Genomic DNA, 12,840 nt, shown 5'->3' on the forward strand with positions numbered 1-12,840 from the left:
AAAAGCATTGGGCACCAGTGGCGGACCTGCCAATTCTGGTGTTCAATGGAAAATGCCAATCTAGCTCCACAGTGTCCGGCAGTGAGCACAGGGCACACTAGAGGACGTCGGGCCCTCAGGCCACCCCCATGAAGTCTGTTTGTGATTGTTTGATCAGAGACATTCACACCAGTGGCCTGCTGGAGGTCATTTTGTAGGGCTCTGGCAATGCTCATTCTGTTCCTCCTTGCACAAAGGAGCAGATAATGGTCCTGCTGATGGGTTAAGGACCTTCTATGGCTCTGTCCAGCCCTCCTAGAGTAACTGCCTGTCTCCTGGAATTTCCTCCATGCTCTTGACACTGTGCTGGGAGACACGGCAGACCTTCTGGCAATGACACGTATTGATGTGCCATCCTGGAGTTGGACTGCCTGTGCAACCTTTATAGAGCCCAAGTATCACCTTGTGCTACCAGTAGTGACACTGAGTGACAATGATAGCCAAATGCAAAACTAGTGAAAAACTGTGAGAAAAGATGAGTAGGGGAAAAAATGTCAGACCTCCACCTGAAAAACCATTCCTGTTTTGGAAGTCGTCTCATTTTTGCCCATCTAGTGCACCTGTTGTTAATCAGTTTCAGCTGCTTTGCTGTTAATTCGAGATTTTCCTAGCTTGTGACGGAAAATATTAATTACCGTATATGAAGACAGGAGGCGAGTATCTTATGCATTATCTTTCTTTATTAATGCCCATAGCAGAAATACAACTTTTTCAGTAATTTAGTAATTCAGTAAAGTAGAAAAACGTTTAACTGAAAGAAAAAGAAAAAACTACAACACCCAGCAGCCCTCAGGCTGGGTCTGCCAATCATGAGGCAGGACAGCCGGCATATAAGGGGCTGCCTCCTTAGACCCTTCCTCTTTCTTGAGGCGAATTGGCAGGAAACCTGGAATAGAAAAACAGTTCGAAACACCGGGAGCCTGGCAAACTGGAACTTCCGGACAGGATTCAGTCGACGGCATCCATGCTCCGGATCCGGAACGCAGTAGGAACCTCCACTTCCGGTCTGTGGTGCACAAAAACCCATGGATCGAAATGGGAACCGCAATCTCGACGGTGATATTGAAAAACGAAGTCCCGGGCGTATCAGCCTCCGACCTGTAGGATGCGTGATGCAATGGCCTAGAACAAGAGAGACAACATCTTGATAGGGTTGGGTTGGGAGGGAAGATACTCGCCTCCTGTCTTCATATAATTAATATTTTCCGTCACAAGCTAGGAAAATCTCGAATTATATATCAGACAGGAGGCTCATATCTTATGCAAGTTCAAAGCTACAACAATGTATATATTAAAGATAACAGTCGAAATAAACTACAAAACTGACATAGATATGTGTTCCTCCGGTCTAAAGCAGAATTGGTGGAAGGTGGTCGGGACGACCAGTCCGCCGCTAGCAGTAGGTCCTAGAGGGAGCCTACCGAGGTGACGACCTTAATAGCCACCGCCCCTCAGGAGGAGTGGGCACCAACCAGGGTTATGTCAAACCCTGTCATTCCCATGGCCGACCGTACCCCTCTGGCTAGCGTAGTCGAGGAAACCGGAAAATGAGGTTTAACGTAGGAAAACGAGGAGTAGGGAGAATTGCGAAGATCGCAACGGCCGACAAGGACTCGCAAGTCTGTAGGCAGCGGGGCACACACAGGCGTGGATGCGCGGAGAAGAGCGGGTAGAAAACCGTTTGAAGTCCCGTCTTTGTCCTAAGAACTCCGGAAAACCTGATTTTGAGGCGAGAACTGACGCCTGGAAACATCCAACGTCCGGACGCCTGACACACGTTAGGCGGAATCAGATACGAGAGGACAGTAAGTTTGAAAGGCAGTAACCTCAAAGATAGAGTGCCATTGTCCCCCCAGTCCGAGGACATGGTCAGGGCCTTGGTTACATCCAAGAGTGTTGATACTTGGGCGAGATGGGCGTTTCAAACCTAACGCCTACCAAGTCGGCACACCGACGGATGTTTACCCACCGGGCAAGTCTACAAGGGAGTGGTAGGCTGAGATCGCAGAGCGATAGACGTTAAGGGAGCTAAAGGGCCTCCCGGAATCAAAAGTCCGCCCAACAGTTGGCCACTACAGACCCAGGCGCCTGAACGGGATCAACCTGTCGTTGATCACACCGGTAAACCCAGAGACCCCCGGCTGATCGAGATGCCGATCTATTCCCGGGTCCAGGCCAAGGAAAAAGGGATCCCTAGTTGCTCTTGAAAAGTCGCTGTCCGCGACCGGCACCCCGAAACCAACCCTGCGAAGAGAGGTAGGATGTGTTTCGTGAGGAGCGGGTGCAGATCCCCCTTCGGACCGGCAAGGAGATGAGGGGAGTGAGGAAGCAACCTGGGGAGATCCACAGTCATCTCCAGAAGGAGGGGAAAACCATGGTTGTGTCGGCCACCGCGGAGTGAGCCGCACGACTGATGCTCTCAGGTTTGCTACGAGAAGGACCCAGAGGGTCATCGGGAACGGGGAGAAACGCGTAGTGTGTCCCCAGTGACCAGGTTGGCCGAGGGCGTCCACAGTGTGCGCCTCCGGATCCGGCTCCCGGTTGTAAAAGTGCGGGAGCTGATGGATGAGGCGAGAGGTGAACGGGTCCATAGAGAAGGATCCCTTAGGTGAGCGAGGGCCAGGAACACTGGTCAGTGCAGTCGGCAATCGCTGGAATCGGCCAGGTAACGAGAATTCCAATCTGCCACCATATTGGAATAGTCTGGGCTATATTCCGCAACCGGAACGATGCTGCGTTCCGGGCAGAAAGGTCTGAAGTCTTTTGCCAGAACCGCTAGGACTGGATCTGGGGCCCCCAAAGCGATCAACGTACTGGACTGTGGTTACGTTGTCTAACTGCAAGAACACACAGCAGGTTGATGTGTGTGGCAGTAGACTCCTGGTGGCAAGAAAGCCGCCGGGATTCTAGTGATGATGTGCAGCAGAGATTCCTCTGCGGACCGCGTCCCTCCTGTGGACGAGGGGCTGCACCGAGTACCCCAGCCGATGCGGCTGGCATCCGACCCTATGACGAAATCCGGTGTAGAATTGAAGACGGACTCGTCGTTCCGTTCGACGGCATGACGTAAACACCACCGTAGTTCCACTATGGCTACTGCGTCCAAAGTGACTTTGTCTGCATAGCGAAAACCCCTAGCGAAGGTGTAGAGCCTCGAGTCTCTGGGGGGCTCGATAGTGAAGAGGGGCTGGAAAATGGCCTGGATTGACGCCGATAACAGGCCGACTAAGCGAGCCAGTCCGCGTAAGGACACCCGTTGCTTGCTCAGCACGATACTGATCTAACAGTGGAGATGGGGCCACGCTGAGCCCTGGTCCGTGACATCGCAGACTATCCTGGGCTTGAACCCAGAATCAAATGCATGCAGGGCAGGCACCCTAGCCCTGAGCTAAACCTGCTCCTTTGCAGATGGCGCCTAAGTGGTCATGGGCAGCCGAAGGGATCCGCCCGTCCAGGAGGCGTGTATGTTCGTCAGGCGAGGAGAACGAGCCATTAAGAGTAGGTTGTACAAGTAGATGATCCACCTCGCCCCTGTTCCGCAGGGTGCCGTAATTTGGTGAGATTTCACAAGTTAACACTGGGCGATAACCGTCCCACTCTCCCTGACCAGGAAAATGAACGCTTGTTTGGTCCAAGGTCTTGCAACTCGTTGTCTATTAGGACGGTGTACAGGTTTGAAAACCCGAATGGGATGGGGGACCAGGTCCATGTCTGGTGAACCCGCCTAACATGTCTACGGCGGCCGATCCGTGTTCTGATTTGGTTAGGTGGGACCGTTGGGGTCAAGTTTCCTTAGGATTGAGCGGCGGCGTTCTGTCGAACACGAAGTGTACGCGCATTCCAGGAGGCAAAACTGCCCGTTGGGCCCAGCCCCTAAGTTGGGCTAGGTCAACCGGCTGTACAGAGGCGGTAGCCTGCTCACTAAGGCGTAGGGTTTGGTGATAGGTCCAAAGATCTAAGACCCTGTCCTGTGTGGTCTTAAAAGGTCCTCTCTATTCCCCTAGGAATACTTCCCGTGTTTGGTGAGATACCTCAAGAGTATGGGTCCACCTCGGGAGTGTGCACAACCTTATTTGGTACTGGAAAGGCGGGCATTCCGCCCACAACATGTTTCGGTTAGCTCTACCGACCGATCTCTGGATCCAGTATTCGATATATTGGGGTGCCCAGTCACCGGAGTGTGGGTGGATAATCGCCCCCTGATCGAAAAATGGCTCTCCACGAGAGTCCAATAATGTTTCACCCTGGGACACAGGGTTGGCGTCGTCATGAAGCGCCATGTGCCCACTGCTCTCATAATCATCGTCATCATCCTCAGACTCAAGGTGTTAGCCTCGGACTCCGTGGACTGTTCTAGAAGAATCCATGAATGAGTCTGGCTTAGTCCGTCTAGTGGACTGCTGCCTCTGCATGTGCATCTCCCCGAGGCTCGGGGGTCGGTTGGAGTCTGGGAGGGCAGTGGCTCGGCAGTCCTGGGAGGGTACTGCCTGGGACATGTTATTTACTTCCCCTGCCGGGGAGTCGGAGGCGGTGTCATTGGGACACCTTGCCCTATTTAGGGGCGGTATACCATTGTCGGTTGGACCGGACATAGGGGCGCAGGCGGGTTGGAACCGACGCCATGGTAGCCTGGATGGACCTACCGATCAGTTCTTGAAACTGTGCCGCACTGAGGTAGGCTCGGCCTGCCAAGACTGTGTCCACCCCGACAGGGGCGCTAGCAGGGGTAAGGTCCAATCGTCAGCCACAGGAGAAGAATCTGCTGTCTGCGGACAGCACCGTAAAACAGCACAGTAACATATGGCAGGCATGTACATTTATTTATTTGTTTGTACATTCATATAAATATTTATTTATTTATTTAGATGTGTTTATCTGTATTTTTATTAATTATTTTCCTGATAAATGAGGTATCTATTCTAGGGAATAAATTCCCCAGAAACAAGAATTAATGAGTAAATATCTATTTATTTATTTAATTAGATTTAGATTATTTACTTAATTTATTTCATTTATTTATTTAATTTAATTTATTTATTTAATTTATTTAATGTATTTATTTAATTTAATTTATATTTAATTTATTTATTTAATTTAATTTATTTATTTTATTTATTTATTTAATTTATTTAATGTATTTATTTAATTTAATTTATATTTAATTTATTTATTTAATTTAATTTATTTATTTTATTTATTTATTTATTTAATTTATTTAATTTATTAAATTTATTTATTTAATTTAATTTATATATTTAATTTATTTATTTAATTTATATTCAAATATAGATTAGAGATGGTTTTGTTTAAATGCCTTTAATTAATGGAAACGTGTAAGGAACGATCGCAGGTTCCTGCCTGCAACACCGCTGACAGCTTGCGGTGGGAGGAGAGTCTGGTGAGGAGAGCCAGACGAGATTCTAACTCCAGAGGCGAAGTCTCGCGAGACTACGGCCTCTGGAGTCTCTACTGAGCCGTGGATGTGAGGGACAGAGCGGTCGATGAGACCCGCTCTTTCCCGTCCTGCTCGGAGATAGGGGGGGGGGGGGGGGAACGCCGAGGTGTCACCCGGATCGAGAGAGGCACCGTAGACGGCGAGAGGGGGGAGGAGCGGCCGCGGCGGAGACTCCGCCCACCGACCGAGCGCGCGAAGGCGAGCGTGGGGAGGAAGGAGAGGGGGGGGGACAGATGCCCAGAGATGGCGCTCGCTGAGGGAGTGAGGGAACAGCACGGACCCCGCACGGAGGACGCCGCAGCGCTCCGGCGCCAGGGAAGGGGGAAGCCCAAGTCAGGATGACTAAAGTAAAAGAAATCAAGTGAAAGATTTCAGGATGACTAAAAAGTAAAAGAAATCAAAGATTTCAAATAAGGCTCAAACATAACTACCTGACACCGTGCGGTGTCAGGGAAAATAGACATAAAAGTGCAAAAATCGGGGAATAACAGGGGGAACCCCCATATTCCACAACTTTCCAAATAAAACAACCGAAATTTCCAACAAAACTACCTGACATCGGGACATCCGGTATCAGGGAGACAGAAGTAAAAACGTAAAATCGGGGGAATACAAGGGAAAACCCCCAATATTCCCCAATATATTAAACATTATTCAACAAAGTTACCTGACACCACATTCGGTATCAGGGACAATATATATATATATATACAATCACAGAATAAAGATATATGAAGTACTTATCTTGTATGCTCTGCCATGAGCAGAAAGAAAGAGGAAGGGTCTAAGGAGGCAGCCCCTTATATGCCGGCTGTCCTGCCTCATGATTGGCAGACCCAGCCTGAGGGCTGCTGGGTGTTGTAGTTTTTTCTTTTTCTTTCAGTTAAACGTTTTTCTACTTGAAATTACTGAAAAAGTTGTATTTCTGCTATGGGCATTAATAAAGAAAGATAATGCATAAGATATGAGCCTCCTGTCTGATATATAATTGAAATTAACAAACCCCCTCTGCTACTTAACTGGCCAGATCAATATCCCAGGAGTTTTGATTCAAAAGTGTTCCTTTTTCATTTTTTGAGCAGTGTATGATGCATGCATAGTCTTGGCCCCCAAGTGCATTACTTTACATTTGTCAAAATTAAAGTGATTTTAAAGGTTCAGTTTTTTGTTTTTTTTAATAACAAACATATCATACTTACCTCCACTGTGCAATTTGTTTTGCACAGAGTGGCACCGAACATCCTCTTCTGGGGTCCCACGGCGGCTCCTCTCTGCATTAAATAACCCCCTCTGGGAAGCTCTCTCCCGAGGGGGTTGCCTTGCGGGCACTCTCCTATGTCATACACTCCGCGTCCATGGACGCAGAGTGTATGACTCGGCCCTGCCCCGCGTCATTGGATTTGATTGACAGTAGCGGGAGCCAATGGCTGCCCTGCTATCAATCAATGCCAGGACTCCACGGAGAAGGGGACGCGCCGAGCAGGTGAACTGGCTCAGATAAGGGGAGGCCCATGATTGTCACGTGTTTTTTCAACTTAATGCATTAAGGTGAAAAAACACAAACCTTTACAACCCCTTTTAAACCTCATTTGCCACATAGTTGCCCAATGAAACAGTGCATTGAGGTTGGCTTGTAAGTTGGAGACATCCTGTAAGGACGTTATTCCACTGCATAGATTGGTGTCATCTGCAAACACTGAAATGGTACTTTTAATCCCAGACCCTATATCATTTATAAAGATATTAAAAAGTAAGGGTCCCAACACTGAACCTGTTCCCAAAGCCAAAGGGAGAATTTGCCTTCAAACTAAGGGTTCTCAACACCACTCTGTGTGGTGTCGTGGAAATTCCACTATACGTTACGCGTAATCCATGTCCCTTTCAGTATAATGCATCTTAGTATGACCCTGTTTCCCATATCAAGTAAACAGACATAGTCACCATCCTCACATTTTTAGCTCCACAGCTTGACCAACTGCCCCTTCCGGGCACAGGCACTTTGTTTTTATTCATGGGCAACAAAAGGAATGACAAACAGGAAGGTGTGGCCCCAACAGCCAATCGCTTCCTCCATGCAAAATGACATCACAGGAAATGACAACACAGGTAATGGGAGGGCATCCACAGGAGTGGGGGGGGGGAGAAGTGCACATGTCTCATCCACTTGAGGCATGTACACTGCCCACTGTACATACCATTCAATAACCAGTATCTAGTAAGATCATTCTACTTGTTCCTACAGGCTTGAGAAGATCTGCAGGGACATTGCTACTGCTGTTGTCAATATACGGTACGAGTATACCAACATGGCAGATATCAATGTCCTCTTTATAAAAGCAGATATGTATTCAAAAGGGATAGCATAGCCACAACTGAGATTTAATATGTTTCTCTCGTTATGCGGACTTCTATTCTCTAATGTGCATAGCCATTTGAAGGCAAGAAGCCCAGCGCATTGCGCTTGATGCCTACAAACCGGCAAATGGCCACACACACACATAGAAGACATCTCCAAGCCCATGAGAAGGTTTTCATACTGAGGTTTTACCGCTGGTCCCGATTCAACCCAAGTGCGCTCTGCTAGAGTGCTCCTCGATTAAATCGAACACAGGGCGACAGATGACCATCTATAAAACACACATCCTAGAATAAAATGTCCACATGAGTCCATATAATAAAATTTCCACAACAGTCCCTCCTCTTTTGTCATATGCTCCAATGTGTCCCTCGATGAATCTTGATCTTCTTACACCTGGAAATGAATCAGACCTTACAGTCCATATGAGTCCATAAAAAGGAAAACACGGCTTGACTTGTAGACTATGGGGTAGATTCAGGTAGATTGGCGCATCTTTATACCGGCGTAGCACATCTCATTTGCGATACGCCGACCTTACTCCGAGAGGCAAGTACAGTATTCACAAAGCACTTGCTCCCAATGTTGCGCCGGCGTAACGTAAATTCGTTGGCGTAAGCCGGCGTAATTCAAAGTAGGAAGGAAGTGGGCGTGATCCATTTAAATGAAGCGTGACCCCATGCAAATGAAGGGCCGAACGAAAGGCGCATGCTCACAACTACGCCTGGCGTAACCCCTGAGATACGCCGGCCCACCGCCTACGCCCAGTGCATAAATACGCCCAGACATGCGCTCGTCAAGTGAAAAAGTTCACAAGCATTTTTTTCTTTTATACTGAGTTTATTTATTTTTGAAAAATATGCACACGCTCAGGAGTGCAGGCTACAGTGTGACTGGTGTGTGAATGTGAAGTGGATGTGGTGTGTGTGTGAGGTAGGGACTCCAGATGGCAAGCCCCCTTTTTTAAATTTTAGAGAAAATATATAAAAAAAAGGATATTTTTTAATTTCTTTTTTTAATATTTTTAGTTCCTTTTTTAAATATATTTTTCTTTAGTATGTCTTGCTCAATTTGTGGCAGTACCCCCCAGGCACATGCCTGAAGCTGTGTAAGGGGCCCCATAATTCCTGATGGCGGCACTGCCTGGCATGTTGGCATACAGATGTGTTGTCCTGCAAGTGTGGTTGCTCAGCTCGTCCGTTACGGGGCTGCTGGAGCTGCTCTCCAGCTGACTTGTGCAAGTCTGGTGCAAAGTTACCCCTGCTTTATGAGGGGTAACTTTAGGCCGGACGTACAGCTTACGCGCACCGCGCGTAATCTGCGCCGGCCAAACGTACGTTTCTGAATCGGCGTATCTCCCTCATTTGCATATTTGAATAGGAAATCAATGGGAGCGCCAGATGCGTACAGGGTAAATATGCACCTACGATACGCCGGCGTAGGAAAGTTACGTTGGTCGGAAGAAGCTTATTTTCAGGCATATCTGGTTCTGTGGGTACGGCGCATAGATACGACGGCACAAATTTACACTTACGCCTCGCATCTCAAGATATGCCGGCGTAAGTGCTTTCTGAATCTGGGCCTTTGTTTTTCAGGAGGGATGACTTAGAGAAGGACATTAAGGCCGGTCGGTTTGGGAACCTCTGCGTCTTGTACATGGGTTGGGCTTCGGGACATCTCAGCGAGGGAGATGTGGGCATCTGCTCGGGCTCTGTTCACTCGTCCAATCAGGCAACAGTACGAATAAAAACAGCATGAGCATATATACCCCTACTTCCTTCAACCATGATCTGCTGGGAAAAAAAATCCCCAGATATTCCCAGACCCTTAAAAGACTTCCAACCTTCACTAGCTATAGCTCTGGCTTTGCCTTTCAGGGATCTAACCTTATCCATATAAGCCGAAACTTTGGCACTAGTATCCCCAATTCAGGAACAACAATCTTTACCTATGAATTAACAGAAACCCCCCTTGGATGCCAACAGAGAATCATGGGCCATCTTTTATTAGAAGGGTCATGATCTGCCGTTTGTTCCTGTGGGATCTTCCTTGTGGCTTCAATTGTTACAATAAACATCTCATCCACACTGGATGAGAAATTTTTCAATCGTTTCAAAAGCTCAAGCCCCACCCTGTACAATCAGGAAACAATGCCCAGACCTGGTCAGGGTTGGTGAACAATGATCTTCCAGTTGTTCCTGTCATTCTTACACCAGGCTGCTGCTTGCTGATTCAAATACTGTCACAGAAAGACAGTCGTGAAACATGTCGTCCTACTAGGTCACAAACTTGGTTAGAATTAGAGAGTTTAGTATTATTGGTTTGAAAGTTGTCATTCTTACATTTATCTCCCCATGTTCTTCTTCATTACAAACCAGAGTAAGAGACGTAGGGTTTAGAATGGTGCAGATAAAAAGAAACAATGAAACAGCTTATGATACTTTTACCTTCTTTTAGGCGTGTGTATTTATGCATGTGTACAGCTATCTACATATACCTGCTTTCTATGTACATACACTTTCAGAAACTCCTTGTACCTGAAAATAATGCTTATAAACAAACTGTATTACTTTATCCTTCATCTTTAACCTGCAAAGAATGGCAAACAATACAACATTTGTGTACATTGGTAAATTGTCACTGACATTCCTCAAAACCGGCAACAATGAAACCTTCTAACTCATATTGCTACATACAAACAATTAGAAGACTAAAACATGAGACAAACATTTAGATAAAAAAGTGAGGGAGATATTTCATAGTTTTCAAACAAAAAAAAAACAACCAGACGGAATGCTGTCTTCTTTTTTTTAAATTCTATATTTTTATTTTGTTTCTTTTCCAAAAAACAAAAGGCAAGAAAGCGATACAGGAAACATAAAAAGAGGACTAGGCACCATCCTATACATCAACATATATATGGATAATACATTTCTTCTCTCTCTTCATCTCTGTTTACTATTCATAGATTACTACCGAAGGAGATTATAATATCTGTATCACTGACAATTTACAATCCATCCCCCAAAGAGAGGTGTAGTAAACCAAGTACTCGCTATTTTTAACAAAATTTCAAACTACCCCAAGTGTTTCATCTCTGTCCTAAATATCCATATATTCTCTATATATAATAGACTAATTCCCTTGTTATCCCCGTCACACTTCCTTCCTCATTTTATTCCCTCCCCCTTTATCCCTACCTCTGGACCCCCATCTCCTCCTCTTCTCCTCCTCCTGCCGTGTATGCCCACGGACCGGAGAAAAAAAAAACACACAAAAAAAAACCACAATACCCCTCCCCTCCTCCGCTGTCCCCCCCCCCCCCACGGTACGCGGTATAATCTCTCTTCTGTTTCCCTTCTTTCTTACGCCTGTTAATCTTTATCCTTGTTCCCCTAGTAGCTTTTTACCTTTTTCCGATTGTACAAATAGTTCCCAAGGTGCCCATATCATTTTGATATGCTCTTTCTTATCTATTGTTCTTGGCAGGAATTTCTCCATTATCCCTATTTTCCTTACTTTTTTAGCCACATAGATATTGGGGGTGCCACGGGGTCTTTCCATTTTGTTGCAATGCAACTTTTTGCTGCATTTATCAGATGACATATCATTGATCCCATATATCTTACCGGAGAAATTTCTGTATGATGTAATAGGAAGAACGAGGGGTCATCTGGAATCTGGTATTCCGTAAATGCTTGTGTAATTCTCCGTACCGTTTCCCAAAATTGTCATATTGTTGGGCATCCCCAAAATGTATGTAACATTGTCCCTTTCTCCCCACAGCCTCTCCAGCATCTGTCCGATATTTCAGGAAAAAATATATTTAGACGCGCTGGCGTGTAATACCATCTTGTTAATATTTTATAGTTTAATTCTTGTATTTTCGTACATCTTGAAGAATTTAGTGCTAAGTTTATGATATTTTGGCTTTGTATTGGGGAAAAGGTTTGACCTAAATCTCTCTCCCATTTGACTAGGCTCGACATTCTAAAGTCTTCTGGTGGTGCAATCAACAGTGTATACATTTTAGAAACCATATGGTTCCTTTCCTCCACAATACTCCTCAAACTTTGTAAGTGCCTGTTTATATTTTTCTGCACCCCCCAGAGTCTCCAGAAAATGTCGTACCTGTCGCGCTTGCCATATCGGTATCCCACAACGCCCTCCCCCTTGTGCTATTTCTCCTATTGTCATCCACCCCCTTTCTCCCAAAAAGTGAGAGGCTTGAAATCTACCATTTTCTTTTAATTTCTTAAGTACCTGAGATTCAATGCCTGGCTGAAATTCTGGATTTCCTATTATCGGATAGAGGGGGGAGTTTTTAGTTGAAAATTTCGGGTTATGACTTTATTTCCAGTCCATAAAGTTGGGCCTAGCGTTGGGTGGGTTTTAACTATGAGGGGTAATGCGGAATAGCTGTCTTCACTCTTTTAGGAATAATAAGAAAATACAATGGGAAAAACATGAGAGCAACTCCAAACCTTGCATGGGCCAGCCACACAAATTTTCAAAAACAGGCACGATAACTTTAACCACACAAACATGTACTACACATCCATCAACCCTCTCATCATTACGGATTTCTGAAGCCACAGTCAAGCTACTTTCAAGGTATTTTTATTCTGGGGGTCTCATACCTCCAGACAACAAAATTACCTTCCAAAGGAATACACCTTACTGTACCCTCTGACCATATATGACAATCTTTAAGGGGTCTCATGTGCAGAGCCCCAAACCCAGACCTCATGTGCGGTGCAGTTGTCTGACTGGTGTGGAGCCTAACGCATGGATGGCACATTACCCACAACGATTTGAATCGCTTATGATGTGTCCCTGCGTCCAGGGCACCCTTGCACTAACTTTCAGAGCAGTACTGCCTAGTGTCTGCCTTTAATCATCAACCATGTCATACCTCCCAACTGTTAAACTCCAGAATGAGGGACGCTTGAGGAGGAAAGTAACCCTCCTCAAGTTACCCTCATTCGTG

The sequence above is a fragment of the Rana temporaria genome, chromosome 6 (assembly GCF_905171775.1).
Source record: "Rana temporaria chromosome 6, aRanTem1.1, whole genome shotgun sequence".
Classification (NCBI taxonomy): domain Eukaryota; kingdom Metazoa; phylum Chordata; class Amphibia; order Anura; family Ranidae; genus Rana; species Rana temporaria.